We start from the raw sequence: 26,904 nt of genomic DNA on the forward strand, positions 1-26,904 counted from the left end.
TAGGGTTACATTTCCCCAGAATATTACTTTAGTTGTGTCACCCTCAATCTGTATTTCACTTATACAGTCTGATGATAGGGGTGACCAGCTTATATGGGGTTTTGATTCAAATGTAGTCACTAGTTGCTTTTGCATCCAGAAACTCTTGATGAATCTGGCAAACTATTGTGACATCTGCTGCGCTGTCCAGCAGAGTCACTAGCCACGTTCTGTTCGGAAGTAACATTCTTAGTATGTGTGGCATTTTTAGACAAATTTCCTGCAATCTTCTTTTTAAATTGGGGTTTTTGTTGTGGAAGTTTCTCTTCCTTTTTTATAATGATGGCAGACGAGTGTTGTGAGTCCTTTTTGGTTTCACACACTTTTCTGACTGCCTTGCTCCCTCAGACCATTTGTCAGATGAGTCCTGAAAGGAACGAGAAGGGTGTGTATCAGTATACTGATATCTATCAGGGTGTTTTAAAGTATTGCAGTTACATAAATTGTAACATTTGTCAGAGCCCTCCAATTGCGGAGATTCTCCCTGTGATTTAGTTTTTTCTTTCTTATTTCTTTGTTTATCCCAGCATTTCTTAGAAGACTCTAGTACTTGCTTAGTATTGTTCTTTTCAGAAATACTATTAAGCTGTGGCTTATTTGGTCTTATTTGGTCTGGCTGTCATTAGTCTGCATGATGCTTCTCACCTTTGGATGAAGAATTTGAAAGAGCACCCGGTCTTCTGCTGGTTCTGGACTGACCAAGATAATGGCGACCCTTTCTAGTAGCCACGATGCTGCTTGACAGGGAATGCCTAAGCAGACCGTACCCTCCAGAAGGAGTCCCAGAGAAAAAAAAACAAAATTTGAGAAAAAACTCTACACAGGAACTCCTGAAAAAGAGAAAAAAATGAAGAAGGAACAAAGGAAAAAATGGAAAATCTCAATCAAAAGCCACAGGAACTGGAAAAAGTCACGACGAACAGGAGCGTGGCGCACCACCAAGAGGAAGTGTTTGCAATGCAAAGAAGACCAGAAATAAAAGGCTTATATACCAGGAGACAGAAAGTGACAAACAGGAAGAAAGAGTGACACCATCTTGGATTGGGAAGGCCACATAGGAAAGAATAGGAAAAAAGTAGCAGTATAAAGGATAAAGAAAAAAGGCATGCTGGGAAAAAAGAACACCAAGAAGAAGATAACATGGACACCAGAACAAGGAAAGAAGTAAATGTGGAAAACAAGAAGAGGAAAAAAGGAAGAAAGAAGAGGATTTCCCCAAGGTAAGGAAGGGAAAGAGTATCAGGTAGGTAGGCTGGAAAAGCGGTGCAACTGGGAGCACAAAATGTGCTTTCTGGGCCACGCCGCAAGAGAAGTCAGGCAGAAACGCAGGCTGTGGCGATGCCGGAGCTCCGATAGTCGGAGCGGCGGCCCGACCACAGCTCGCAGAAGGGACACCGCAGTAGAGTGCAGCGTCACAGTTGGTCCCCTTCCCGAGGCCCCAGGTTTGTCAGGAAAACAAGAATAAAAAAGGTGATCCAAACGGGGTACTTGGACTGAAGATGCATCCTCCCTAGAGCAGTCACTGAGAGGATAACACTTCCAGTGGATTAAAAAGTGCAGTTTGCTCCGAAAAAATCGAGAATCACAGATCTCTTACACCTAATATTCAGGATGGCCATCCACAGAGAGGGGAGGAGAACATTGAAAATCTTGGTGGTACAGATCAGGAATGAAAGACTTTAACTGGGATACATGAAAAACGCGATGAACTTTCCAAGTATGAGGCAACTTTAGCCTAACAGCAACAGGATTCAACACTTGTAGTATCCGAAAGGGGCCATAAAAGGAGGTTTGAATTTGTTTTGAGAAAAACGTGAGGGCAGAAATCTGGATGAAAACCATACTTTGTGTCCTGGTTGATACAAAGGTGCCACATGACGTTGATGATCTGCCTTGCTTTTCATTGCTTGTTCGGAAGCCAAAAGGGTGGTATGGATTAGGCCCTGGATATGGCAGATTCGTTGAGCAACTGAAGTGATTAGGAAGAGATGATGATTTACGAGGAATAGTGGAAAAAGCCTTCGGATAGAAACCATAGGTGCAATAAAAAGGTGTTGCTCCAGTTGCGCTATTTACTGTATTGTTGTAGGAAAATTCAGCAACAGAAAGAAAGTCTGACCAGTTACTTTGAGTGGCATTACAGAAACATTGTGTGTATGTTGGAGTTCTTGATTCAGGAGTTCAGTCTGACCTATGGTTTGTGGATGAAATCCTGATGATAAGGACACATCAATGTTTAATAAAGCACAAAAAGCTCTAAAAAAACGTGACACATATTGTGGACCTTCATCGGAAATAATCTCTTGTGGAAGGCCATAGAGGCGAAAAATGTCTCGCATGAATATACGACTCATTTCAGGGGCTGTGGGTAATTTTTTAAAGGCTGTGAAATGGGCCATCTTTGTAAAGGAATCCACTGCCACCATGATAACATGATGACCTGAAGAGGATGGTAGAGAACCTATAAAATCTGTGGACAGGGTACACCATGGTGCTGAAGGAACAGGTAAGGGCATCAACAATCCTGCAGGTTTAGTTCAAGGTATTTTAGTTTGAGTGCATACAGGACATGCTGATACATAAGTTTCAGCATTGACCTTAAGAGTAGGCCACCAAAAAGAACGTAAAAGCAGCTCCTGGGTCTTCTGGACTCCTCGATGCCCAGCTACAGGAGAATCATGACACATCTGTAATGCCTCGGTTTGTACCTTTTTAGTAGGTAAGAAAAGAGTATCTTGATAATAGAAGTAATCTTGCTTCTTTTGCAAGAGAGGAGTCAATTTATCCCACTCTTCAAGTGTAAGGAACTGGTACTCAGATTTAACACGATCTAGAAAGGATTGAGTGATTCTGATGATTCGACTGGACTCAATGATGTGTGGAGAGGAGGTATTGGCTCTTTCAGGATACCGACGGGATAATGCATCTGCGACTAAGTTTTGGGATCCGGGTATGTCGGTTATCACAAAATCATATTCACTAAAAAATAAAGCCCATCTTGCTTGGAGACTGTTATGGCATTATAAACGTGGAAGACATTGTAAATTACGATGGTCAGTCCTTGCTTCAAAAGGTTCTCTAGTGCCCATTAAGAAGTGTCTCCATTCTTTACATGCTACCTTGAGAGTAAGCAACTCTCGTTCTAATACTGAGTAATTGTGTTCTGTCAGTATGTGTGAGAGGTAGAAAATAGGATGTTCCAATCCATCGTCGTCTTGTCTTTGAAGCAGAACCGCCCCTATGGCTCTTTCCGACGCATCAGTTACTACTATAAATTTTTTGTAGTATTAGGGTGTTGCAAAATAGGTGCTTGAGTGAAGGACCTTTTTAGATTTTGAAAGGCCCGTTCTGCACTATCGGTCCAGACAAATCCCTTCTTCAGATTTTCTTTTTTAATAGTCTGGGTGATATAACTTTGTTGACTGGCAAAGTCGTAAATAAATTGTCGATAGAAGTTTGAAAGCCCAATGAAACACTGAGTTTCTTTTACAGAAGAGGGAGAGGGCCAGTCTAGGATGGCTCTTACTTTGTCTTGATCCATGGCTATTCCCGTCTGATTGATGCAGAACCGTAGATACAGTACTTCAGTCTTGTGAAATTCACACTTCTCTGGTTTACAATATAATTGATTCTGTTTGAGTCTTTCCAGAACCTACAGTACATGTTCAGTATGTTGTTCAGGGTTACAGGAATATATTAGGATATCATCCAGATAGATCATCACACTTTGATTCAACAAGTCGGAAAACACAGAATCCATGAATCGTTGGAAAATAGAAGGTGCATTGGTTAAGCCAAAGGGCATGACTCGATATTTATAGTGACCAAATTGAGTACGGAAGGCTGTTTTCCATTCATCTCCTTCCTTGATACGCAAAAGATGATAGGCACCTCTTAGATCTATCTTAGTGAACATCTTTGCTCCTTGGATGGTGTCCAGTATATCCCTAATTAAGGATAAAGGATAATGATCCTTGATTGTTATTTTATTCAGTCTGCGAAAGTTGACACAGGGACGCAGATCTTTCATCTTCTTAGGAAAGAAGAAAAGAGGAGCCCCAGCAGGAGATGAAGAAAGAGCAATTAACCCATTCTTTAAATTGTCATATAAGTATTCTTTGAGTACCTTCTTTTCATGATAAGTCAAGGAATACATCGGACCAAATGGAACCACTTCTTCCAGAACCAATGGAATAGCACAGTCATAGATACAATGAGGAGGTAAGATGGGGTTGCAAGACTTCTGAAAAACATCAGAGTATTCATGATAACAACTAGGTACGCCCTGAATCATATTAATAGAGTTATCATTATTCTTGGGAGAAGGATAGAACCCTTTAGGAGACAAAACTGAGATGTCAAGGATATTGTTTTTGTTTCCCAATTGATATATGAGTTGTGCCGAGTCAACCAAGGTATTCCTAAAATAATTGTATGGTTTGGCGAGGATATGAGATCAAAAGCAATATGTTCTTAGTGTCTCCCAAAATGCAGACAGAGAGTAGGCGTAGACTCCACTACAGGCCCTGAAGTTATGGGGGAGCCGTTTACTGTGTGTACTTGCTTTGGCATTTCCTTAGGAACACGTGGAATACCTCTGTCCTTTGCCCAGGTCTCGTCCAAGTAGATACCACTGCCTCCAAAGTCCACAAGAGGAAAGAGCTGCTCTTCTTGACCTTGTGAACATTGTAATGTAACAGATAATATAAACAAGGTGGACAAATTAATTTTCTCTGGAGGAACATATTGATGGTACTTCAACTCCTCCCGTCCCCTTCTTCCTCACAGGGGGTGGGAGTTGGTGTTTCCCGAAAGCCTGGAGGGGCGGACAGGACAACTACGAATCAGATGACCAGCCTTGCCACAGTAAAGGAAAAGACCCTTTTGCCTCCTGTCCTCCTTGTCAGAATCAGACAGAGGACCACGGACAAGACCAATCTGCATGGGTTCTTCCTCGGTAGATTGAGATGCTTCAGAATGGACTTTGTCAAATCGTCTACATATATTCTATGTTCATTACTTGGTCCATCAGTTCTTTCAAAGATCGAGTTTGATTGGAATGTACCAATTCATCCTTAATTTCTTCTTGAAGTCTTCGGCTGCCAATTGTTTAAAGCGGGTTATATATTGTAAGACATCCTGATTGCCTTGCTGTATATCACATAATGCCTCCTCCGCAGCTGCCTCCAACCCAGGTCACTCGAACATCTGCTTGAAGAGTTTAAAAAAAGCAGGATAATTATTCTGGACAGGATCTTCCGCAGAGACCAAAGGAGTCGTCCAAGCTTGTGCGGGGCCAGACAAAGCACTGATCAGATAACCCACCTTGGCCTTATCAGATGAAAATTGTATCGGGCAAAAAGCAAAGAAGACTGTCAAGGGGTCCAGAAATTCTTTTATCTTACGCAGATCCCCAGAATATCTAGGTGTCGAGGTGGACACAGGTGGTACATCCATTGATCGGGAAGACAAGACTTATCTTAGTGCGGTATTCTCAGCCGGCAATTGCTGTAATTCTTCAGCTTGTTGTTGAACTGTCTGCAGCATGGCTTGTGCATTTTCTACAACGTCTTCCTGTGGTCCTTCCATGGTTATTGTACAACAATTCTTTTGGCGTTGCAATCTGTCACGGTCTGCACAATGCTTCTGACCTTTGGCTGAAGAATTTGAAAGAGCACCCGGTCTTCTGCTGGTTCTGGACTGACCAAGTTAATGGCAACCCTTTCTAGTAGCCACAATGCTGCTTGACAGGGAATGCCTAAGCAGACCGTACCCTCCAGAAGGAGTCCCAGAGGAAAAAAAAACAAAATGTGGGGAAAACCTCTACACAGGAACTCCTGAAAAAGAGAAAGAAACAAAGAATGAAAAGAGGAAAAAAATTGAAAATCTCAATCAAAAGTAACAGGAACTGGAGAAAGGCATGACGAACAGAAGCGAGGATCACCACCAAGTGGAAGTGTTTGCAACGCAAAGAAGACCAGAACTAAAAGGCTTATATACCAGGAAACAGGAAGTGACAAACAGGAAGAAAGAGCGACACCATCTTGGATTGGGAAGGCCGCATAGGAAAGAATAGGAAAAAAATATCAGTATAAAAGGAAAATGAAAAAAGGCATGCAGGGGAAAAAGAACAGCAGAAGACAACATGGACACCAGAACAAGGAAAGAAGGAAAAGTGGAAGACAAGAAGAAATAAAAAAGGAAGAAACAAGACGATTCCCCTCTGGTAAGGAAGGGAAACAATATCAGGTAGACAGGCTTGAAAAGCGGCGTGACCGGGAGCACGAAATGTGCTTTCTGGGCCATGCCGCGAGAGAAGACAGGCAGAAACGTGGGCCGCGGCAATGCCGGCGCTCCGATACTCAGAGCAGCGGCCCAACCGCAGCTCGCAGAAGGGACGCCATGGTAGAGTGTGGCATCACACTGGCCCCCAAATTATTTTGACCAATAGATGAATAGGTGTCTGCATTAATTTTTGGTAACTCACACTCCTCGTCTACCAATGGAACCTGACATGGTGTTGCCATATTGCCAGTGCTACTTCCTCCCCTTTAGACTTTCCGAGAGGACTCTGTGGCAAAGTTGCTGATTAGTTACATCCCCAAGTGCAGGACAGGGGCCTCCCTGTATTCATTTTGAATCTGCTTTAGCACATCAGGCAAAACAACAAGTGATGGTGTACCATGGGTTATGGTATATAGCGCATCAAAAACCATCCCCTATGTAGCTCAGTCCTCTATGGAGGTTACCACACCAAGTAGCAAGCTCATGGTGAGAATACTACGTATATCTTGGGGTCCCCTGTGGGGAAACACTGTTTCAAGCTGGTTTGTGTTTTGTGCAATCTAGAACAGAATTTCCTCCCGTCTGGTCGGTACTTTACCCATGATAGCATTGATGGTTACTGGGTTAAACCCAGGCATAACCAATTGTGGTTGGACAACTTGAGTATCCCTCTCTGGGGAATCTGTTAATATGTATAACGTCTGTACAGCGTAACTAAATTTTTACATGAAGGGCGCAACTCACCCACAGTTAATTTCTGTATGTTGGGATGTGGTGTGTATCTGGCCATGTGCCCCGTCGTTGCAGAGGGTACCCAATCTAAGGTTTTCTGAAATGGGGGTAAGGTGCCTTGGAATCAATGTTGATGCTCCTGGAATGTTAAAGGTATTTCTAATTCATGATACGGTCTGTAATGGCCTTGTACGTTGGCCGCTGTGTATGTGTGAAATTTGTTTGTATTAGCATCGACTGAACAAAAAGTGGTCCATGAGTAATATACTTAAGTTTTGTACGCATCATAAGTCTCAATCGCGAAGGTAACATCACTATCCCCTTTAGATAGCCCATGCTAAATAAAATATGCTGTAACAGCAGGCCTGCAGTTAGCAGGAATATTACATGGATTCACTATTTTAATATGTGGAATTCAGAAAGATAAATACTGTGGTGGGGAATTATTTTAAAGGGTCAAGCTTGACCAACCTACAGAAAAAATGCTTTGTTCTTACAATGCTGAGGAGGATTTCATCTCTAACACCACATATGTCTCCATTGTAAGGTGAATAGGGGACCTTGGGTACACAAGGGAAACTACTCAGGAGACCCATTAAATAAGTACCTGACCATTGAACATTGGTGGCACCTTTTTACATGGTTCCTACTATGATCATAGGACTGCGTATTAGGATAACAGAACTTCAGAGGGTGGGACACTGAGGGACAGATTTAGGAAAAATGGCGCTACACTACATGTAGCGCCACTTTTCTTGTGGCCCCCTGCACCCCCCTACTGTCACCAGGTGTGCGCCGTATTTAAAATATGGCACACCATGGTGCAGGGTAGGGGGCAATAGCGTCAGAATTTTTGACCCTATTGATGTACTGTTCAGGGTTAGCGTCAAAATTTTGGCGCTAGCCCTGAACAGTACATAGGGGCCCATTGAAAACAATGGCTTACCCCCTTTTAACACCTGCTCTGAGCAGACGTTAATAATGCAGAAATCAATTACACAGAGAAATCTCTTAGATTTCTTTGCGCCATTGCATACCTTATGCACGGCACAGGCATCTAATGCCACATTAGAGTAAAATAAATTACGCTAATGTTTCGTTAGATGGTGCTAGGCCCTCTTAAATCTGGGCCTAAGCTTCAACATCAGAGACTGCTGGCCCAGTTCCTGGCTTGCTCACAGCACCTCACCCGAACATCATACCTTACCTAGGTGGAAGTTGATTGTGGCAAACTAAATATGACACTCTGACTCCCAAGGAAAATGTCGAAGCAGATCACATCCTTTCATTATATTACTCATGCATGTCCTGTCAAAAACAAAAGAGAGATATGGTGTACATTTTCAAATACAGTTATTGAAACAATAGCAGTCTTGCATGGAGAATGAGCTGCAATAATTAGGCAGATGAAACAAAGGAAAGTTACCAGCATTATGAATATGGTGAAGAGAATGAACATTGCAAACATGGTAACTGATCTCTAGAGGTTCCTACTCAACCCTAAGCTTATAGTGAGTGCATAATGGGTGTATCCTCTGCCTTTGCCCAACCTAAGAGAGTAACCTTAGACCCCACACCTGGACAATTGAGTCAGGAGTAGGACTGTAGCATGAATGGTGATCTTTTCAGGAAGCTGGAAAGTTAGCGCCAGTATAGCTGCATGTTGAACACAGCATTCATCCCAGGACAGTTGTAGCTGTAGTGCCATCTGCCCTTCCCAGGCCATTGCATCATTTAAAGAATCAAAGTGACATGGTTAGACGCACAGCTCTGATGCAATGATATGTCTAAGTGTTAAAAGCTGTCTCTGAACGGGTAACCCAAGCACTAACACATCGTGTACTGTGTTCTTAGCCTTCGACAAAATGTACTGATTGTATGCCAAGAAAGGCTAACTAAATCAAGCAACTCATATAATATGTTCCTAGAATATGTGCAAAGTGTCACTGCTAAAAAGCAATGCAGCTAAAATGTGTAAAATGTAAAATACATCATGAAGCTAAAAATGAGAACCAATGTGGACCAAGAGGATCTCACCACACTGACACTACAGTACAAAACTGACAAGCGAATTAAGCTTCAAAGGAAAAGCTGACTCCCAGCTCAGGGTTGTAAGACAGGCCCTTGCAGACTCTGTGGTCTGAGGTGGGACTCTTCAGGGGCCTTCATTCAGCCACATGATACCCATGAGGTAGAGAAGTCTCAAAGGCCCCTCACTACAGAGTGGTGCCTATTATTTTGTGTTACACTGTACCAGCTCCACATGATTGGAAAAGTGCCCAGATAATAATTTCCAGGACTGTGTTGACCTTTTACTAGCACTGGTGCTACCTTGTTTGGATTACTGAAATAGTATGTGCATCAGCTACCCAAACAAGTTCCGTCAAGCATCTACACACATTAGAGCTACAACAATTTTCAGAGTGGAGGTGCAACCATCAATGTAATGTCACTGATATCAGAGGTTTTGTAGAAAATCAAAGTGCAAGATGCTACATAAAGGAGAAATGTAGAAAATGAGCCAACTCTATTCAGCAGGACTGTGGTAGCATTGTAGCATGTGTCCAGCTCTGAACTGTGAAACACAAAGTCCCAAACAGACGAGTAAAGCATAGAGTAGTAAGGTTCTGCTATGTACATAGAAGATATATTCCATTGAAAGGGCCATTACATTTGCATCAGGCATGCTGATTTACTTCTAAACATATATGGTACACTGAAACTATCTTGTGTAAATTTGTGTTCCGTGCATATTTATCACACAACTAGTGTCTTGATTTGTTTTGATTCTATTAAAATCTTTTTTGACATCACAATTAAGAATTAGAAAAGACAACATATCACATTTGCTGCTGATATATTTTAAAATACCTGTAAAGTTAATGTACAAGTACTTCACTTTTGCCCAATAAAGGACTAGACCACACATTAAGCTTTAATGCACAAATCTTTATTTCTCTGTGTGTACCTGTGAACTCCCACATTCTGGACCAGGCTTTCATTACATTCTATTCCGTGATTGCAACACACTGATACGGAGTCCTCTGGGATGCGTTCACAACAGGTTGCATGACTTCTTCGAAAAGTTCTGCAGCCAATGACACACCCAAAATAAATCTCTTATATCTAAACATGCCAACATGAGTAGAAAAGGTTGTAATATACCTGCAAGTTTCTTTAAGTTCTAATTGATGATAACTTTATTCAAATCAAGTCGAGAAAAGACTTTGACACCACTCAATTGTGTCATCTTGACATGCTGTTCTTGTTCAATTTATTTATTTGCCTGGTGCATGTCAATGCATTTACACACAGCTCCTCCACAGTACTTTTTGGGCACTACTACCGTGGGAGAAACCCATGGTGTTGGACCAGTGGAACATTCAATAATATCATGCTTAAGTAACAAGTCACGTTCTCTTTCAACAGCTTCTTATGAATGGAAAGCAACTCGCCTATGTCTCTGAGCAACAGGATGGACATTCTCATTAATATGCTGTTTGACTTTCATAGTCTTTAACTTTCCTAAACCATGAAACAATGAAGGGAATTGACTTAACTATGTAATGATGAGCATTCTTGTTGTAATTCACAGAAAGCAGTCCCATGTCAGCAGCTGTATTGAAAGTGAGCAAACAGGCACTTGCCACTGTACCTTGAAGCACATGTGTCAGTGTTTCTATCTTTGTTTTCTTATGTTTCAGCATCACTACAAATGAACCTTATCTCTTCATGGGCGTTGATGCACCCCAAGCACATACTTCTGTCTTTGACGATGTAAGCCGCTGTTATGGAGACAATTCACTGTACTTCTCTTCAGGCATTATATTTATTGATGTACCACTGTTGATAATGAAAGCTATTGAACATCCATTTATTTTCAATGTAATATTTGGACAGTGTTTGTACAATTTTGTTGCTTCGGCATGTCAATGTTTCTTTGACTGACTTTTTCCTTCACATGCAATCAGTCTGACGTGCTCATTTTTTAGGTAACCATCAACATGGTATAACCACTTTCTTCACTTTCACTTGTGTTATTGAGGCAGAAGAACTGTTTAATGATGATTTAGATGGCGAATGACTTCATTTAGCTTCTATTTGCCTCAACTGATGTCGCTGCGTGGCCTGGTGGGTCTGCTTCGAACGTTGCTTCTGGAACATTTTGGTGGCCATTTTGTCTTCACACCATGAGGCACTTACTTTTTCCTTCCTTTACCAATCATCACAAAATGGTTTTCTTTACCACAGCCTTTGTATATCTGTCCACTGGCGGGACACTTTCCTTTGTGTGGGAACAAAAATCCACATCTAAAACAAAACTTATTTTTGCGTGTAGACATCACTTTGTGTCCTTCAGTCTTTTGTTTCAAATTACTTTTCACACTCATGACTGACTCATTCTGGACACCTCCAGCCTTCATGTCAGCCCCTTGTTTCTCAGCATGTTCCACAGCTCTGAAACCATCACCACTCGCCCCAGACTAAGGGCCTCATTATGAGTTCGGTTGTCCTAGGACCACCAAACTTGCAGTGACAGTTTGACTGATGCACTTCTGACGGTCCAACTACCAGATTATGACCCTGACAGTGAGAATATCAGGAGACCACTGTCTCTGCCAGGATCAGGGATTCTGATGGGTTGGCAGTGATCAGAGTCATGGTCAGCCATGGCGGTGTAGAGTTTGGCACCGCCATGCTGCTCCACTTTCTGCCAGCCTTTCCATGGCAGTGAGACTGGTGGAAAGCCAGTAATGGTACACTGCCATGGTAAGACTGGTGGAAAGCCAGTAATGGGGTGACAGGAGGGCTGCTGCACTGGCCAAGACCATGATGTGGGCAGTGCAGGGCCCCCCCTACCAGCACCCTGAGAATGCAGACAGTGCACATTCTCAGGGTGCTTGTGTGTCGGCATTGGCCTCAACACCCTAAGGGAGCCAAGACCAATGCTTCCACACTGTTTCCACAGTGTTGACTGGCGGAACAGTTGTAATACAACGTTTCCACCAGTCAGCCCGGTGGAAACATCATAATACGATGGGCGTGAGCCTGTCAGCATGACAGCAGCCTCACCTCTGCCATATTTGCAGTCTCTGCAGCAGTGCTACCAAGTTTGTAATCAACCCCTAAGTGTTTCTTTCAGCACTCCTCTTCTGAATGAGTCGGGCAAGCATCTATCACTAACTGTAAGCTGTATAGCTTCTTCATCATTGTTAGAAATGGGGTCTTTGGATGACAGTCAGGTTACCCCCTGTTCAACCAAGGACCCTCAATCTAGTCAGCGTAAAAGAGAATCACCCTCAGGTAACCCCTGCCTAACCCCTTGGTAGCTTGGCAGAGCAGTAGGCTTAACTTCAGAGTGCTAGGTGTAAAGTATTTGTACCAACACACACAGTAACTCAATGAAAACACTACAAAATGACACAACACCAGTTTAGAAAAATAGAAAATATGTATCTAAACAAAACAAGACCAAAACAACAAAAATCTGACATACAGTAGTCAAGTTATGAATTTTTAAAGATTAAACTCAAAAATAGCGCTTAGAAACACAAAATGCTTCAATGAGGTATTAACACGTCATCGTGACGGAGTCGTTCCCAACAATCCGACACCAGAGGCACCGGACACGGAGTCGCATAGACCCCCAGGTACAGTCTCTTGGTGAAGAAATGAAAACAAGCCGATGCACGAAATTGGGGATTGCGGCAGCTGTGCGAAACGGTGAATCCACGCACTTTGAGCGGCATCCGTCACGACGTGGTGCGGCGACTTCCATGGAGTTGCGGACTTCTTCGGGGCTGCAGTGATGTCAGGCCTGCGAAGGTCATTGAGTTCCAGTGAAGATCACTGAGTCGGTTGCAGGCGGCGTCACCATATTCAGCAGCGGCATCGGTCCGGAGTCATCCAAAGTCGATTTCCTTGAATTTTCATCAGCTTTTCCTTTCAAGGGCCCAGGGACTGGATAGGGCACCACTTGTCAGGGCAGGAGTCTCAACAGAGAGTCCAGGTGCTGGTAAGGGAGAAGTCTTTGCTGTCCCTGAGACTTCAAAACAACAGTAGGCAAGCTCTAAATCAAGCCCTTGGAGATTTCTTCTCAAGATGGAAGGCACACAAAGTCCAGTCTTTGCCCTCTTACTCTGGCAGAAGCAACAACTGCAGGATAGCTCCACATAGCACAGTCACAGGCAGGGCAGCTCTTCTTCCTCAGCTCTTCAGCTCTTCTCTAGGCAGAGGTTCCTCTTGTTTCCAGAAGTGTTCTGAAGTCTGTGTTTTTGGGTGTCCTTCTTATACCCAATTTCTCCTTTGAAGTAGGCCCACTTCAAAGTAAAGTCTCTTTTGAATGTGAAATCCTGCCTTGCCCAGGTCAGGCCCTAGCCACTCACCCGGGGGTTGGAGACTGCATTATGTTAGGGCAGACACAGCCCTTTCAGGTGTAAGTGACCACTCCTCCGCTCCCTCCTAGCACTGATGGCTCATCAGGAAATGCAGACTACACCCCAGCTCCCTCTGTGTCACTGTCTAGTGTGAGATGCAACTAGCCCAACTGTCAAACTGACCCAGACAGCGATTCCACAAACAGGCAGAGTTACAGAAATGGTATAAGCAAGAAAATGCTCACTTTCTAAAAGTGGCATTTTCAAGCACACAATCTTAAAATCAACTTTACTAAAAGATGTATTTTTAAATTGTGAGCTCAGAGACCCCAGACTCCACATGTCCATCTGCTCCCAAAGGGAATCTACACTGTAATCAGATTTAAAGGTTGCCCCATGTTAACCTATGAGAGGGACAGGCCTTGCAATAGTGAAAAACGTATTTAGCAATATTTCACTGTCAGTACACATAAAACACATTACTATGGGCCAGATGTATCAAAAAAGCCTTTTGCGATTCGGAAATAGCGATTTGTAAGAAATGGCTATTTCTGAGTCGCAAAATGCTATGTATCATATTTGCGATTCTGTAATAGCGATTTCTTAAAAATCTCAAATGCTATTACCGAATTGCAAATTGCGATACAGCCCCCATTCGCACCTATGGGCCTGTTGGCCCATATTTGCGATTTTTTGCATTTCCCAAATTGCAAATTCCTAACTGGAATTCGCAATTTTGGAAATGCAAACTCCAGGGTGCTGGGGGTCTAAGGCCCCCTCTGCTGCACCCCAAAACAATTTTGGAAGACATGTAAGGTGCACACATGCCAAAAGGGCATGTGTGCATTAAATGGCAATTTTAAAAATGCACTTTTAATGCATTTTTTAAATTTGCACATAGTTAATAGCGATTCCTTAATGCCCAATTCGCATTAAGGAATTGCTTCATACATGTGCTCAAGAAATCGCAAATAAGGATTCCTTATTTGTGATTTCTTATTTAGAGAACCGCAAATTGCGATTCTCTAAACAGGCTCGCAATTTTAAGGGATCGCTAATTTAGCGATTCCTTTAAATTGCGTTCAGAATGCCTTTCATACATTCTGAAAGGCCTTTTTGCATTTGCAAACGGTCATTCGCACCGTTTGCGAATGCAAAAAGGCTTGATATATCTGGCCTTATATGTCCTACCTTAACCATACACTGCACCCTGCCCTTGGGGCTACCTAGGGACTACCTTAAGGGGGAAGTCTTACATGTAAGAAAAGGGAAGATTTAGGCCTGGCAAGTGAGGACACTTGCCAAGTCGAATTTACAGGTAAAACCACAGACACTGCAGTGGCAGGTCTGAGACATGATTACAGAGCTACTTATGTGGGTGGCACAACCAGTGCTGCAGGCCCACTAGTAGCATTTCATTTACAGGCCCTGGCACCTCTAGTGCACTTTACTAGGGACTTACTAGTAAATCAAATATGCCAATCATGGATAAACCAATTACATACACATTTTGTAAAGGAACACTTGCACTTTAGCACTGGTTAGCAATGGTAAAGTGCCCAGAGTAACAAAAGCAGCAAAATCAGAGTCCAGCACACATCACCAACCTTGGAAACAGAGGCAAAAAGTTAAGGGAGACCACACCAAGGATGAAAAAGTCTAACAATCAATAAATTCATTCACCAACTCTCTGAAGTTCTTGACTTAAAATGTATCACTCATAATCAACATTTGGTACTGGAGTGAACTTGAGGTTCAAAACATTCTTAAAATGGCTGTGTGACATTTCTTTGTCAGTTCTTGGCATTTTGTTTATGACTTCTTTCACACCATCACCAGCAAGATTTTTTATATTTCTCACAATATTTCTATTATCAGTCTCTACAAGTGCATTAATGAAATGTCAAATCTCTCTATTCATGCAGTCCAAAGAAGAGGATGTGGCCTTACAGCCTGAGTTGTCGACTTCAGAACTAAGGTAGCCAGGTTCAAGTCTTGGCGTCGGTATCTGGCCGTCCTGTGATTCTGGGCAAATCACTTAATTTTCCTGTGCCCAAACACCTTGAGACCCTCATGGGTGAGTTGCTGTGCTTTACAAACCTTGAATTTATTGTTTATTATCTATCACCAACATTTTGCTTTTTGGTGGTATCGAAAGGTAGTGGTGGTTTCAGGAAGGCAGCAGTATTGTAAACCAGTGCAGAACTTAGTGATGTCGCAATTGGAGCTCTCTCTAGCCCCCCTGACTGGAAAATAGGATCAGTTCCATTCGTGCCCCGGCAATGCAATGGGCCAGCCTTGTGGTCATCTTTGATTGGTCCTATCGGCAGAACAGCCTTTTTCCAAGTTTCTGGCTGCTGTAAATATGGACTGCTCTGTTAGCGTAACCCCAGGCATTTCTCTTGGGGCCACCGTCAATTGTGGTCCTTTTTATCGGGCTTGGTAAGTCATCTGTTTTATTCTTTTTACACTTCACCTTGCATTTTCTTAAACCTGTTCAGTCTCTTCTGTACAGCGCTATTTGGTATCTGACAATTGTTTTTAACTATGCTTTGTAAATCTGGTTAAATCCGCCTTCAGTGTTAACTCTCCGTACAATGTATAACTTTATTTTGCATGGCAGTGTGGTACCTTTTTGTTGGATCTTGGTTGTAGTTTCTTGACCAATGAAACGTAGGCTTCTTAGTGAACCTCGCTTTCCATTCACATGCTTCACATGCATCACACCTCCTGTAGTTGCACTTTGACTCCACATAAGCCAGCCATTGACTCTGCACATCATCAAAAGCACATGTGGAATGCACAAGACGTTTGGACCACAGCAAACTCTTCAGGAGAGCACTTTCTTCTTTTGGTTACTTATCCTCTATTTCGACGCCAGTTGTAGCATCATCCCCAGCCTGATACCCGCTAAATGATTAGGCTGTACACAGAGCTGTAAATCACAAGGCTTTATTCCTCTGCACATTCTGAACCAAGCTTTCATTACATACAGTCCTAGCAATTGTGTGACACTGATATGGAGCTCACAGGGAGTAAGAAAGGTTCATAACTAAATCATGCACGACACCACACTATTCATTGATCATTCTACTTTTGCTCTTTTGAAGGTTATTCTATGGGTGCTGCAACACCTTCCGTACTGGGAACATTTAATTAAACGTATTGATGGTAAGGACTTAATAGTTTGGAAATCACCATTAACTTCATCATTTACAATCAATCGCACATTAACACCCATAAAATATAACTTATTTTTTAAAGGAGAAGCAATAAGTGCAAAGAGATAATTACTTTACTCAACAAGAACGTAAGCGTGCAATAACCATAGGACATCACTTTGCAACCCCTGGTCACTAAAGCAGTGAATGGATTTAGCTGTTTGACAACTGAATATACATGTGCACATTGTTACAGTGACTTTATGCCAGTGAGAAAATGAATCATTTTAAGTAAGCCTATCCATCATGAAGACGCATAAGCAACACGTCTTCACGTCAAAAAAAGGCATAGCTTCACTTGAAAAACAGGACAGGTTGGAGAGCAGCCGCGTGCTCACGGTGTCATAATATTTAAAATGATGACTGTGGTGTTAGGCTACGGTCACCATATGTTCTGGGACCCATAAAGTGCTCCACCTGAGAGAAGCATTTTAGTGATTGCTTGAAAACTATACTAATGTTCAAAAATAACAATGCCAGCTTTAGCCTTTCCAGCCGAAACTAGTTCATTTTGGTAAGACAAGAGTTCGTCCTGCCTGCAATCATACTGTGCATCGGATACATAAAAATGGAGCCCGGCATGCTTATTTAACAAAAGCCCCAGAATGTGTTTGTGTGCGCAATGCTGGCTTGCTGTTTCTTGCTTACAAACACAGGGGTTGATGGTGGAACTGCTGTGTGGCTGGAAAACGAGTTTCCACACGCGTATGTCACCCCCAAGTGACAGCTGTTCCTCCTAAAAGGATGCCCACAGCACACCTGGCTTTCAATATGAAAACAGCAACAATGGACTACTGAGCAAGATAACCTAGGTACCGGAAGATATTTTTTGTCTGGTAGGTATAATTTCAAAACAGTTTTTCATCTAATTCCTGAAATGAGGTTAGAAAAGCATTACTCAATGGAGGCTGTCTTGTAGGATGTGAGAAGTGTGTTTGGTGGTGTTTTACTTCACCCTACAGTGGGAATAAACGTTTACACCCTCAAAACAGCCTACACAATAGGTAGCAAAAAGGCACGTTAGTTGACATCGTCACTAATGAATAATCACAGTTCGTTAACAGATTCATATATCCATCCACTGCCTATATTCTAAAAGGGCTATAATTTTAATTTCTTTATTGTATGGCATAGCTGAAGTAATACTCGTTATGCCCAAGCTTCTCTTCCTTCTTTCCTTCCTGTACAATTAGGGCATGGTGCTTGAAAGACGGACCTTGAAAGCCCAGTAGCTTCAGAAACGGACATCGTCCTCCGGGTATCTTTTACCTTCATTTGTGACTCTGTCCCTGTTTGCAGAGCGTAGATGAAGTTGGCAAGTGAATCAGGCCTCTACCTTCCCAGTGGCCCCTCGTGAAGCAATCCCTCTCTCTTTAAGTTAACGTCTCTCTCCCTCTCTTTTCCTACTGCTCACACTTTCTCCAGCTATGCCTCCCTAACAAGGCTTTAACATTCCATCTACCTCTTTTTTTGTCCCTCTATTTATAGCCCTATTGTCTCTCTTCCCAACTTACATCACCTATCTCTGCATCTCTGTATAACTCCCTCGAACATACTCTTTGTCTCACTATCTCTTTTCCTGCATCGCTTTGTTCTCTACCACTCCCCTCTCATTTCCCTCAACCTTTCTCTCCGTGACCTCTCCATATTGTACTTCAACTCTCTCTACTTCACCATCAACTAAATCCCTACTTTTCCTTATCAATCCCTCTCATGGACTACCTCTGTGTTGCCTCTAACACCCTCTACCTACGCTTTCCCTGCCTCACCTATTTTCTGTCTCATGTCTCTTTCCTTACTAAGCCTCATGTTTTATGCTTCACCCCTCTCTCAGCCTATCGCTACAACTTCTTACACATACTCCCTCTCTGTTAGAGATGGGGTCTATAGTTGGCAAAAGTATACCCCCTTGTCCAAATAGGGCCCACAATCCTAGTCAGGGTTAGTCACACACAATCCAAATTATCTTGTGCCCAGCCTCTGGTAGCTTGGCACTGAGCAGTCAGGCTTAACTTAGAAGGCAATGTGTAAAGTATTTGTGCAATAAATCATACAGTAACACAGTGAGAACAACACACAAGTACACAATACTGCTTTAGAAAAAATATAAGATATTTATCTGGTTAAATTAAGGTCAAAACAATAAAGATTCAATAAGCTTATGTTGAGATATCACTTTTGCAAGATTAAAAAGCATCTTAAATCTTAGAAATCAACAGTTGTCTCTTGTTTGCACAAAGTACCTGGTTTCTGTAAAAAATAACACGCACGGAGTCGCAGAGGAGGAGATGTGTGGAAAAATAGGGTGTGCATCTAAATTTCAGGTGCTGCACAGACAATGCGTCGTTTCTTTCCACGTTGCAAGGGGCTTTGTGCCGCTTTCTGGCGCACAGTCTTGGTTCCTCACTGCGATGCAGGGATCTTTTTGAAGCCCAGGGATGATGCATGGAAATCCTGGGCATGCGAGATGAAGTCACAGGTGTTGTGTCGATCCTGTAGACAATATGTCAAATTTTCTGTCACACGGAAGGCGCTGCATCGATTCTTCACTTAGGAAGTCAGGCTGCATCGCTCTGGTTTGGCTGGGCGTTGATCTGGTAGGGCTGTGCATTAAATTTCCGGTCGCAATGCAGGCGATGCATCGGTTCAGTTGTGCAGTGATTTCTCAGTCGCACAACAGCTGTCTTGCCCCTGTGGAACCCACCCCCCTTCCAAAGCAAAAGAGACCACGACCACACCGAAACTCATTCCTTCCATGTTCAAGTGCTCCTCTGTGATACCTGCCTCCCAATCCCCCTGGACCCTATCATAACCCACCCAAATCCAAGAAGACGTTAACACCTCCCAAAGTGAAGCCCACCCCTCCAAAGACCAACCCAACCCATCCAAAACTAAACACCACCCCACCCCACCCAAGGGTGATCCTTGAGGTGCCTGGAATGCTCCCTAAATGCTCCTTCCTGTGGAGGTTCCTGTGGCAGTGATCTGTGAGGCAAATTGTGGGGTGCGGCGGTGTGCACGGCACACCTTTTACAAAGGACTGGCCATTGGCCTCTTCTCCATATTTGGAGGCTTGTAAATAAAGTTCAGTTGTTTGCTTTGTCATGCATTGGTCGTGCCATTACTTTTGTACTTTTTTGATGTTCATTAATAATTTGCGAGATATGACTACAGTTTTGTTAGTTACAACTATGATTGATGATCTATTTGCTGAGGTTGGTAATATCTGACTTTGGAACAAGTTTCTAGAGTCACTCAGGACAAGGGGAAATGTTCTATGGATGGATGTGTGGGATCCAATTGGGGTGGAATTGCATTGGGTGTTGTTATTGATGGTAAGTATTTCTTATTGGCTTGGCCATTATCAACATCTTTTGGGTTACATTTCTCTCTCTAATGCAAATTGAACATTTGTTTAATATTTTAATATGTGCAAGCTAGAGGAATGTTTTTCCACACATGGAGTGTGCTCATTTGTGCTCAATTGTGCTACCTTCCTATACAACTGAATGGGCATGTGTCCATTTTAATGTGTGTATCTTACACCTACTTCATCTAAATGTGTTACCCATGCTGTTTACTGGTATATTTGTATTGTAGACTTGCACTTTCACATTTGCCAAATGGGCATGGCACTTAATTATGCTATTGATTCTCTCTGATATTCATCGGGCCACAGTGCATGTGCAAATAGTGTTTTTTGAGGCATGTGCAAAGTGAAATGTGTCCTAGGGCAGCAGCCTTCCCTGGGTCCTCCTGATTTCATTTACCTTCTCTTGCTATGTATGTGATATGTGTGAGTCCATAACAAGGATTTTGGAGGCACGGTGTGTTTGGGTTCAATGACACAGCCCGACAGATATATGTGTTCTGTCACAACAGGCCATGGCATTTTTACAATGTGAGGGTGTCACTTCAATTTGCATGAGTGATATTGATGTGGATTTGCTGTTGTGTGACACAATGTTATGAACACAGCACTATCCCTGGAACTGGAATTTGCACACATATCAAGTTAAGTAAGTGTGGCAGTGCATTGTCAGTGACCCAGCCAAAGGGGCACCACAGGGCTGTGTTGGGATTTATGTTGTGTACAACTTTGAACAGGGGCATATGACATGTATTTGGGGCATGGAGCATGGAGCACAGGTCAGTGGTGGCCCGTTAAGTTGCTGTGGAGTAGGAGGAAAGGGTAGGTGTTAGACTTACCATTGGTTGCGTCCATATTGCGGCAATGTTGATATTGTGTACCATCAAGCAGCACAAGCAGCAGCAGGACATGTAGGATCGGCTTTATAGTGGCACCAGATGTGTGAGGCTGCCTACAGGTGTGTTTTGGCCTTATGTCCCTCCATTTCCGCCAGCTCAAATGTGGTGATTGGATCACCACGGTCACATCAGCAGGAAGCAACTTCGTGATTGGAATGGAAGTAGGACTGGCAGTCTGCCCACCAATACACACATTGGCCTAGCTCGCCAACACAAGACTCTTGAAATGCTGCCTTTTATATGTGCAAGCAGGAACTGACCTCATACTACATTGGGAAATGCCCAAAGTTTCAAGTCAAGTGGCCATCATCTTGAATCTGGCACTTAAAGTTGATACCCACAGCTGGGAACTCAAGGTACACAAGATTCCATGCAGAAGATGTTCAAGTTTGAGATTCTGTTCTTCATGCAATAACTCAGAGGCTAACTGCCTTCAGCCCGTGCTAATGTGTGCCACTTGAGTCCCTCTGATGGGCTTGCTTCTAATATGCACTTCTTCTCAATAGACTCAGAAAAGGTATGTTCTTTAGCTTAGTTCTGGGTACTAAATGACAGCAGTTCTATCCTCCACCCTTTGCCTTGTTTGCTCCTAAGCATGCTCATTACACAGACTAAAAGGTTTTCTACAAGGGTGGATCCTAAGCTATCAGAGCGGTTTCTTTATGCTTGATAGAAGGTATTCCCCTCCTCCAATTCTCATTGCTGAAAAAATACTGGCTCACAAAGCTGAATCTCAAGGGTGGCTATCTCATGATCCCCATCTGGTGTGATCATCAAATACTTCTCAGGTTTGTTTGGGGAAGGAAGCAATGACAGTTTGCCTCCTATCTCATTAGTCCTCTTCTCAGCCCTCTGTTGTTCACCAAAATGATGTACTGTAATGTTGTTTAGCTCTGTGATTGCAATCTGGGCCATATGGTCCTCCTTGATAATAAGCTGACTGTGGCACAGTCCTGTCATCAGTCTTTACACCAATCTGACAATCTCCTTTTTCCATTGGCTGGAGTTTGTGGTCAACTTCATGAAGTAAGACATAATTTCCTTGCAATCAATACTGTCTTGTGCCAGCTGAGTCTCCCCCACACAAGTTAATGCCGATAAATAAAATGTGATGACCCTCTTCATCTCAGGGAGGTAGGGCTTCAATATTGTTCTCCACAGCACGTTATCGGCTACCACCATTCACAGATCCTATTCTACTTTGACTATAGAGAGTAAATTATTTAATGGTTGTCGCTTATCCAAGCCTGAAATGAGAGGTGATCTTTAGATCTCCACCAGATGTTAATAATTTGAATGCCAGTTGAAGGCCTGAATACTAATTATGGCTTTTGATCTACTATTGACAAGTAGAGCTCGCACAAGAGGTATTTGCATATAAACATCAAAAAGATATGCACTGGTGTTTAGCTTATCAACAACAGAGCCTTAAGCTAAATGGATTATGGAGTCTCCTGTGGATGGACTTTTTTTCATTTACCAGCAATGCAAATCGACTTGGGGCACTTCCGCTCCAATGTCTCTACAGATATTGCAAGAAAATCAAGATTTCTCTACTATTTTTGTCTTGACGCGAGAATCTCTTGGCAAGCAGAGCACATTCCTGGCCCCAACCAATTTGTTCCTGCCTGGAACTCTTGCTTTCTCTAAGACAGAAATGATTGGTGCTAGACAGGAAGTATTTCCATGCCTTTTCTCCTAATAGGGAGGCATAATATCTTTCTCTTTTTCCTCTAGTACCCTAATGCAGAAAATGGTTCTCTAGATTGTTTTCTCCCTGATTTGTTCACCTTCAGTTCTTATGTCTTTTCCACATTATAGCCCTTATGAGATCCTTCCAGGACACAGAGGTTCTGGTGCCACTTTGGAGGTCTCAGTCTTGGCTCTTTGCTTTCTTGCAGATAGATTTAGTTGTCTCAGCCATTTTCCCATCCTCTTTCCTCTGAAGTTGCACTTCTGTCCAGGCTGAATGAAAACCCCAAGTCTTATTTCAAAATGGCCATCTGACGTTTTGTAAATAGGAAATAAACGTTTAGTCCCAGATTTGGAGCTACAGCTGTGGAGCTCATTTGAAAGGCATAGGCCCTGTTATTCTAAAATGCTATAGATGAGCTTGGCCCTGATAGGCTTACTGATTTGCGGCAAGTTACTTTTTTCCCCTTTCATTCCTTTATTATCAGTGGGAAATAATTTGCCCTCTTCCTCTTGAACAGCAAGTACTACCAAACATGCCTGCCATTTCTGTCAGCAATCTTCCAACTAAGGATGCACTTATGGGGAGGACAGCCATGATGCTTTCATATTCTTTAGAGTGTTTATCCTTCTCCACCCCATTCAAACTCCTTGTGGTATGCCAACCTGCTTCCTTCATATTTAATTTGTTGGCTGGCTAACTTGAATTTGTACTTGCAAAGTATCTCCCTCAAGATGATTTCTCTTCTTTGTCTTATCTTCTAGTATAGAGTTTCAGATATTTTTGTTCTGAAGGCTGTGGCTAGAGCCTTCACACCAGAGGGCACATTCTTCAAATAAGATAAACCAATTCTTTGTCTGGCCTTCATGGGCAGTGTTAGCTACAGCATTGGCCAGTGCCTTCCCTCTAGGCATATAAACAGAAGGTGCCCTTCCCCTCAACTTCTGATTTTCTTCCAGAACCTTTTCTGTGTAGCTTCTGTGTCACTGTTGGCCCAACAGTTGAAAATGCTTATTCAAATGATGCTCTTAGAAATTTGAGGGATGGAGGCCAAGGCAATAGGTAGCTTAGCTAGAACTGTTGGTCATAAAGAGAAAGAACAATACTATGAGAAGGAATGGTTAGGTCAGGTTGGGGGGGTGGGTGTAGGAAAATAATACCACTGGGATTGAAAAGGGTAAGGTTCATTTGTGCGAACTGTTGTGGAGAAGAATTTAAGAGGGGCAGGATGCAATTTTGGGAAGGCACAGCAACTAATGAGCAGGAAAGAAAAACAATGGCAAAAGGGGTTTGACAGGGTTGAGTGTAATGGGTAACAATGTGCCTGTAAAGATACATTTGTCAGTTTGCAAGTAAGCTTCCGGCTGAATACACAACACTATTTTAAGGAGGGTTTGAAAAGAGAAGGTGGTGGTGATGGAGGAATGAGTTACAGTCTAGAAGGCTACAAGGGTCATAGAGGAAAGTAAATCTGCAGATAATGGGTGTGAGGTTTTGGATGGACTGGGTGCTATAGATGTGTTATGTTCTGAGGCTGAGGTTCAGCTAGAGAGCACTGATGACGACAAGCTTGTCTGAATTATTTTCTTTCCTCTCTGTTGAGCAGGAGATGAAAAAATCCTGAGTCCTGAGTCATAAAAAAAGTATAGATACAGGGGGTCATTACAACATTGGCAGTAAAAGCTGCTTACCGCCGTGCAGAAGACCGCCAACACACCGCCATGGCCGTGGAATTCTGCCACAGTCATTATGACCCACAGCCCGGAATCCGCCAAAATCTAGACACCACACAAGTCCGCCACACCAAAGGTCAGTGATAAACTGTCGATAACAAAAACTCCACTGTCATGCCAACAGGAATACGCCCACACTATCACGACCCACGAATCCACGCGGAGGTCTTTCAACCGCTGTATTCAATTGGAAGTACACACCGCCGCACTCAAAATACACACACATATACAAAACACATCCACATTGGACAACTCAAAATACACACACCTGATACACATACACACACCACACCCACACACTCAATACAATATAAAACACACACCCACATCACCCACAAACCCTTACGATCACAATTGCGACTGAAGGCCAGAGAGAGACACCACCAGAAACAACACTAGCATTCACAGGCACTCAACACCATCACGTACACAACATCCAAGCACCTCACACAATACACCTCTAAATATCACCCCACACATCACAACACACACCACCCCACACATCACTCACACCACCCCATGGCACCGCAAAGACACCCCAGGTTCTCTGAGGAGGAGCTCAGAGTCATGGTGGAGGAAGTCATCCGGGTAGAGCCACAGCTATTCGGATCACAGGTGCAGCACACCACCATAGCTAGGAACATGGAGCAATGGCGAAGAATTGTGGACAGGGTCAACACAGTGGGACAGCACCCAAGAACTAGGGATGACATCAGGAAGAGGTGGAAAGACCTACGGGGGAAGGTGCGTTCCGTGGTCTCAAGACACCACATTGCGGTTCAGAGGACTGGCAGCGGACCCCCACCTCCTCCCCCACAACTAACAACATGGGAGGAGCAGGTCTTGGCTATACTGCATCCTGAGGGACTCGCAGGAGTAGCTGGAGGAATGGACTCTGGTAAGTCAAATCTTTTACTATTTCTTCCCCCACCCTACCTGCATGCCATCTCCTACCCCCACCCTCGCCCTCACCCCCATCACTCCAACTCCAACACAGATGTCCCAATATCACAAACCACACATCCCAAACCCAAGCCCTGCATGTAACACCAAAGCATGGACACCCATCACCAAAGCATGGCCACTGCACATACCGATACACCCCCCTAAACCATCATCACACAAGGTCCTGCACAGGAATGCAAGCACTGGGGTACACGGTCACCCACCCATTGCACACCATGGCACACACAGATGCAATAATCATGCTTTTACACCCCTGCAGGACCCCTACCCAACGTCACAGGACAGGAGGGTCCAGATATGTCCACTCCACCCACAGAAGAGGCCCACAGTGATGTCAGCAGCTCTGTCCAACTGGATCTAGATAACCAGCCTGGCCCATCTGGGACCTCGGGACAGTCGGTTCCCCTCACACTGGCACAAGCCACTACAGAGCTTCCCCCCTCTGGAAACACCAGCACAGCACCCACCCAGCGAGCCCATACCTCTGTCCCCAGGACACATCAAGCAGCAGTGTGTCCACCACTACAGGGAACCCAGGCTAACCCACCAGCCCAACAACATCAGAGACCTGGGGGCAGTGGTAGTGGGCACACGGTTCAGGGGACAGAGGCACAGGAACATAGGGGAACTGGGAGGGCTGTTGTCCGACAGGGGGAGGACAGGCCCAGGGAACCCACTCTCCACGAGGCCCTCTCCAACATCACGGGAGCCTACCACCATTCCCAGGAGACGATGGCGACGGTACTGGCCAAGTTTCAGGAGACCCAGCGGCTGCAGGAGGAACAGTATTTGGGGTTCAGGGAGGAACTCAAATCCATCAGTTCCACCCTGGGCACCATTGTAGGGATGCTGAAGGAACTTGTGAACACCAGGAGGGACATTGTGGCACAACAAGGGGCCCCTGACACTAGCCTGGACGATGAACTGCCCACCACCTCTGCCGGCGCTAGTGGACAGGAGGCACCGCCACAAGACCACCACACCAGCACCCCACCCCCTGCAGATGCAGAACCACCCCGCAAACGGTCCCTGAGATCCAGGACAAAGACAGAGAACAATGCCAAGACCCCCGCCAAGAAATGAGACCACCCTGATTGTCATTCTTTTGTCCCACTTTGTCACCCTGTCCATCCTTAAACTGCCCTAGCTCCACTTCCTATGCCCCTTTGGACAATGCACCTGTGAGACTTATAGACTGGACTCTGCCATGGACATTCCTCCACGATCACCCCTGACCATTTTACGACCCCCTCCAATATTGAGCACTTAAATAAACACCCTTAAATCACAAAACAATCAGGAGTCTGTCTGTGTATTAGCAATTACAGTGGCAAAATGCTATATCAAATGTAATGTCAAAATACCTATGTCACACAGCTCTAGTTCATGAGGAAACAAAGCAGATGTCACACAGTGGGACCCACATCTGTGAAATCGTAAGGGAAAGTGACAACTCAGTGACCATACACAGGGTGAAAATGACAGACAGATGAGAGGTGGTAGAATTAAATCAGATTCTTACCTGTGTCTCACTGGAAGTATTACAGGATCACTGTGTTCCTGTTGTCTATGTCCTCGTCTTCTGCTTC

Source organism: Pleurodeles waltl, chromosome 4_1 (assembly GCF_031143425.1).
Source record: "Pleurodeles waltl isolate 20211129_DDA chromosome 4_1, aPleWal1.hap1.20221129, whole genome shotgun sequence".
Classification (NCBI taxonomy): domain Eukaryota; kingdom Metazoa; phylum Chordata; class Amphibia; order Caudata; family Salamandridae; genus Pleurodeles; species Pleurodeles waltl.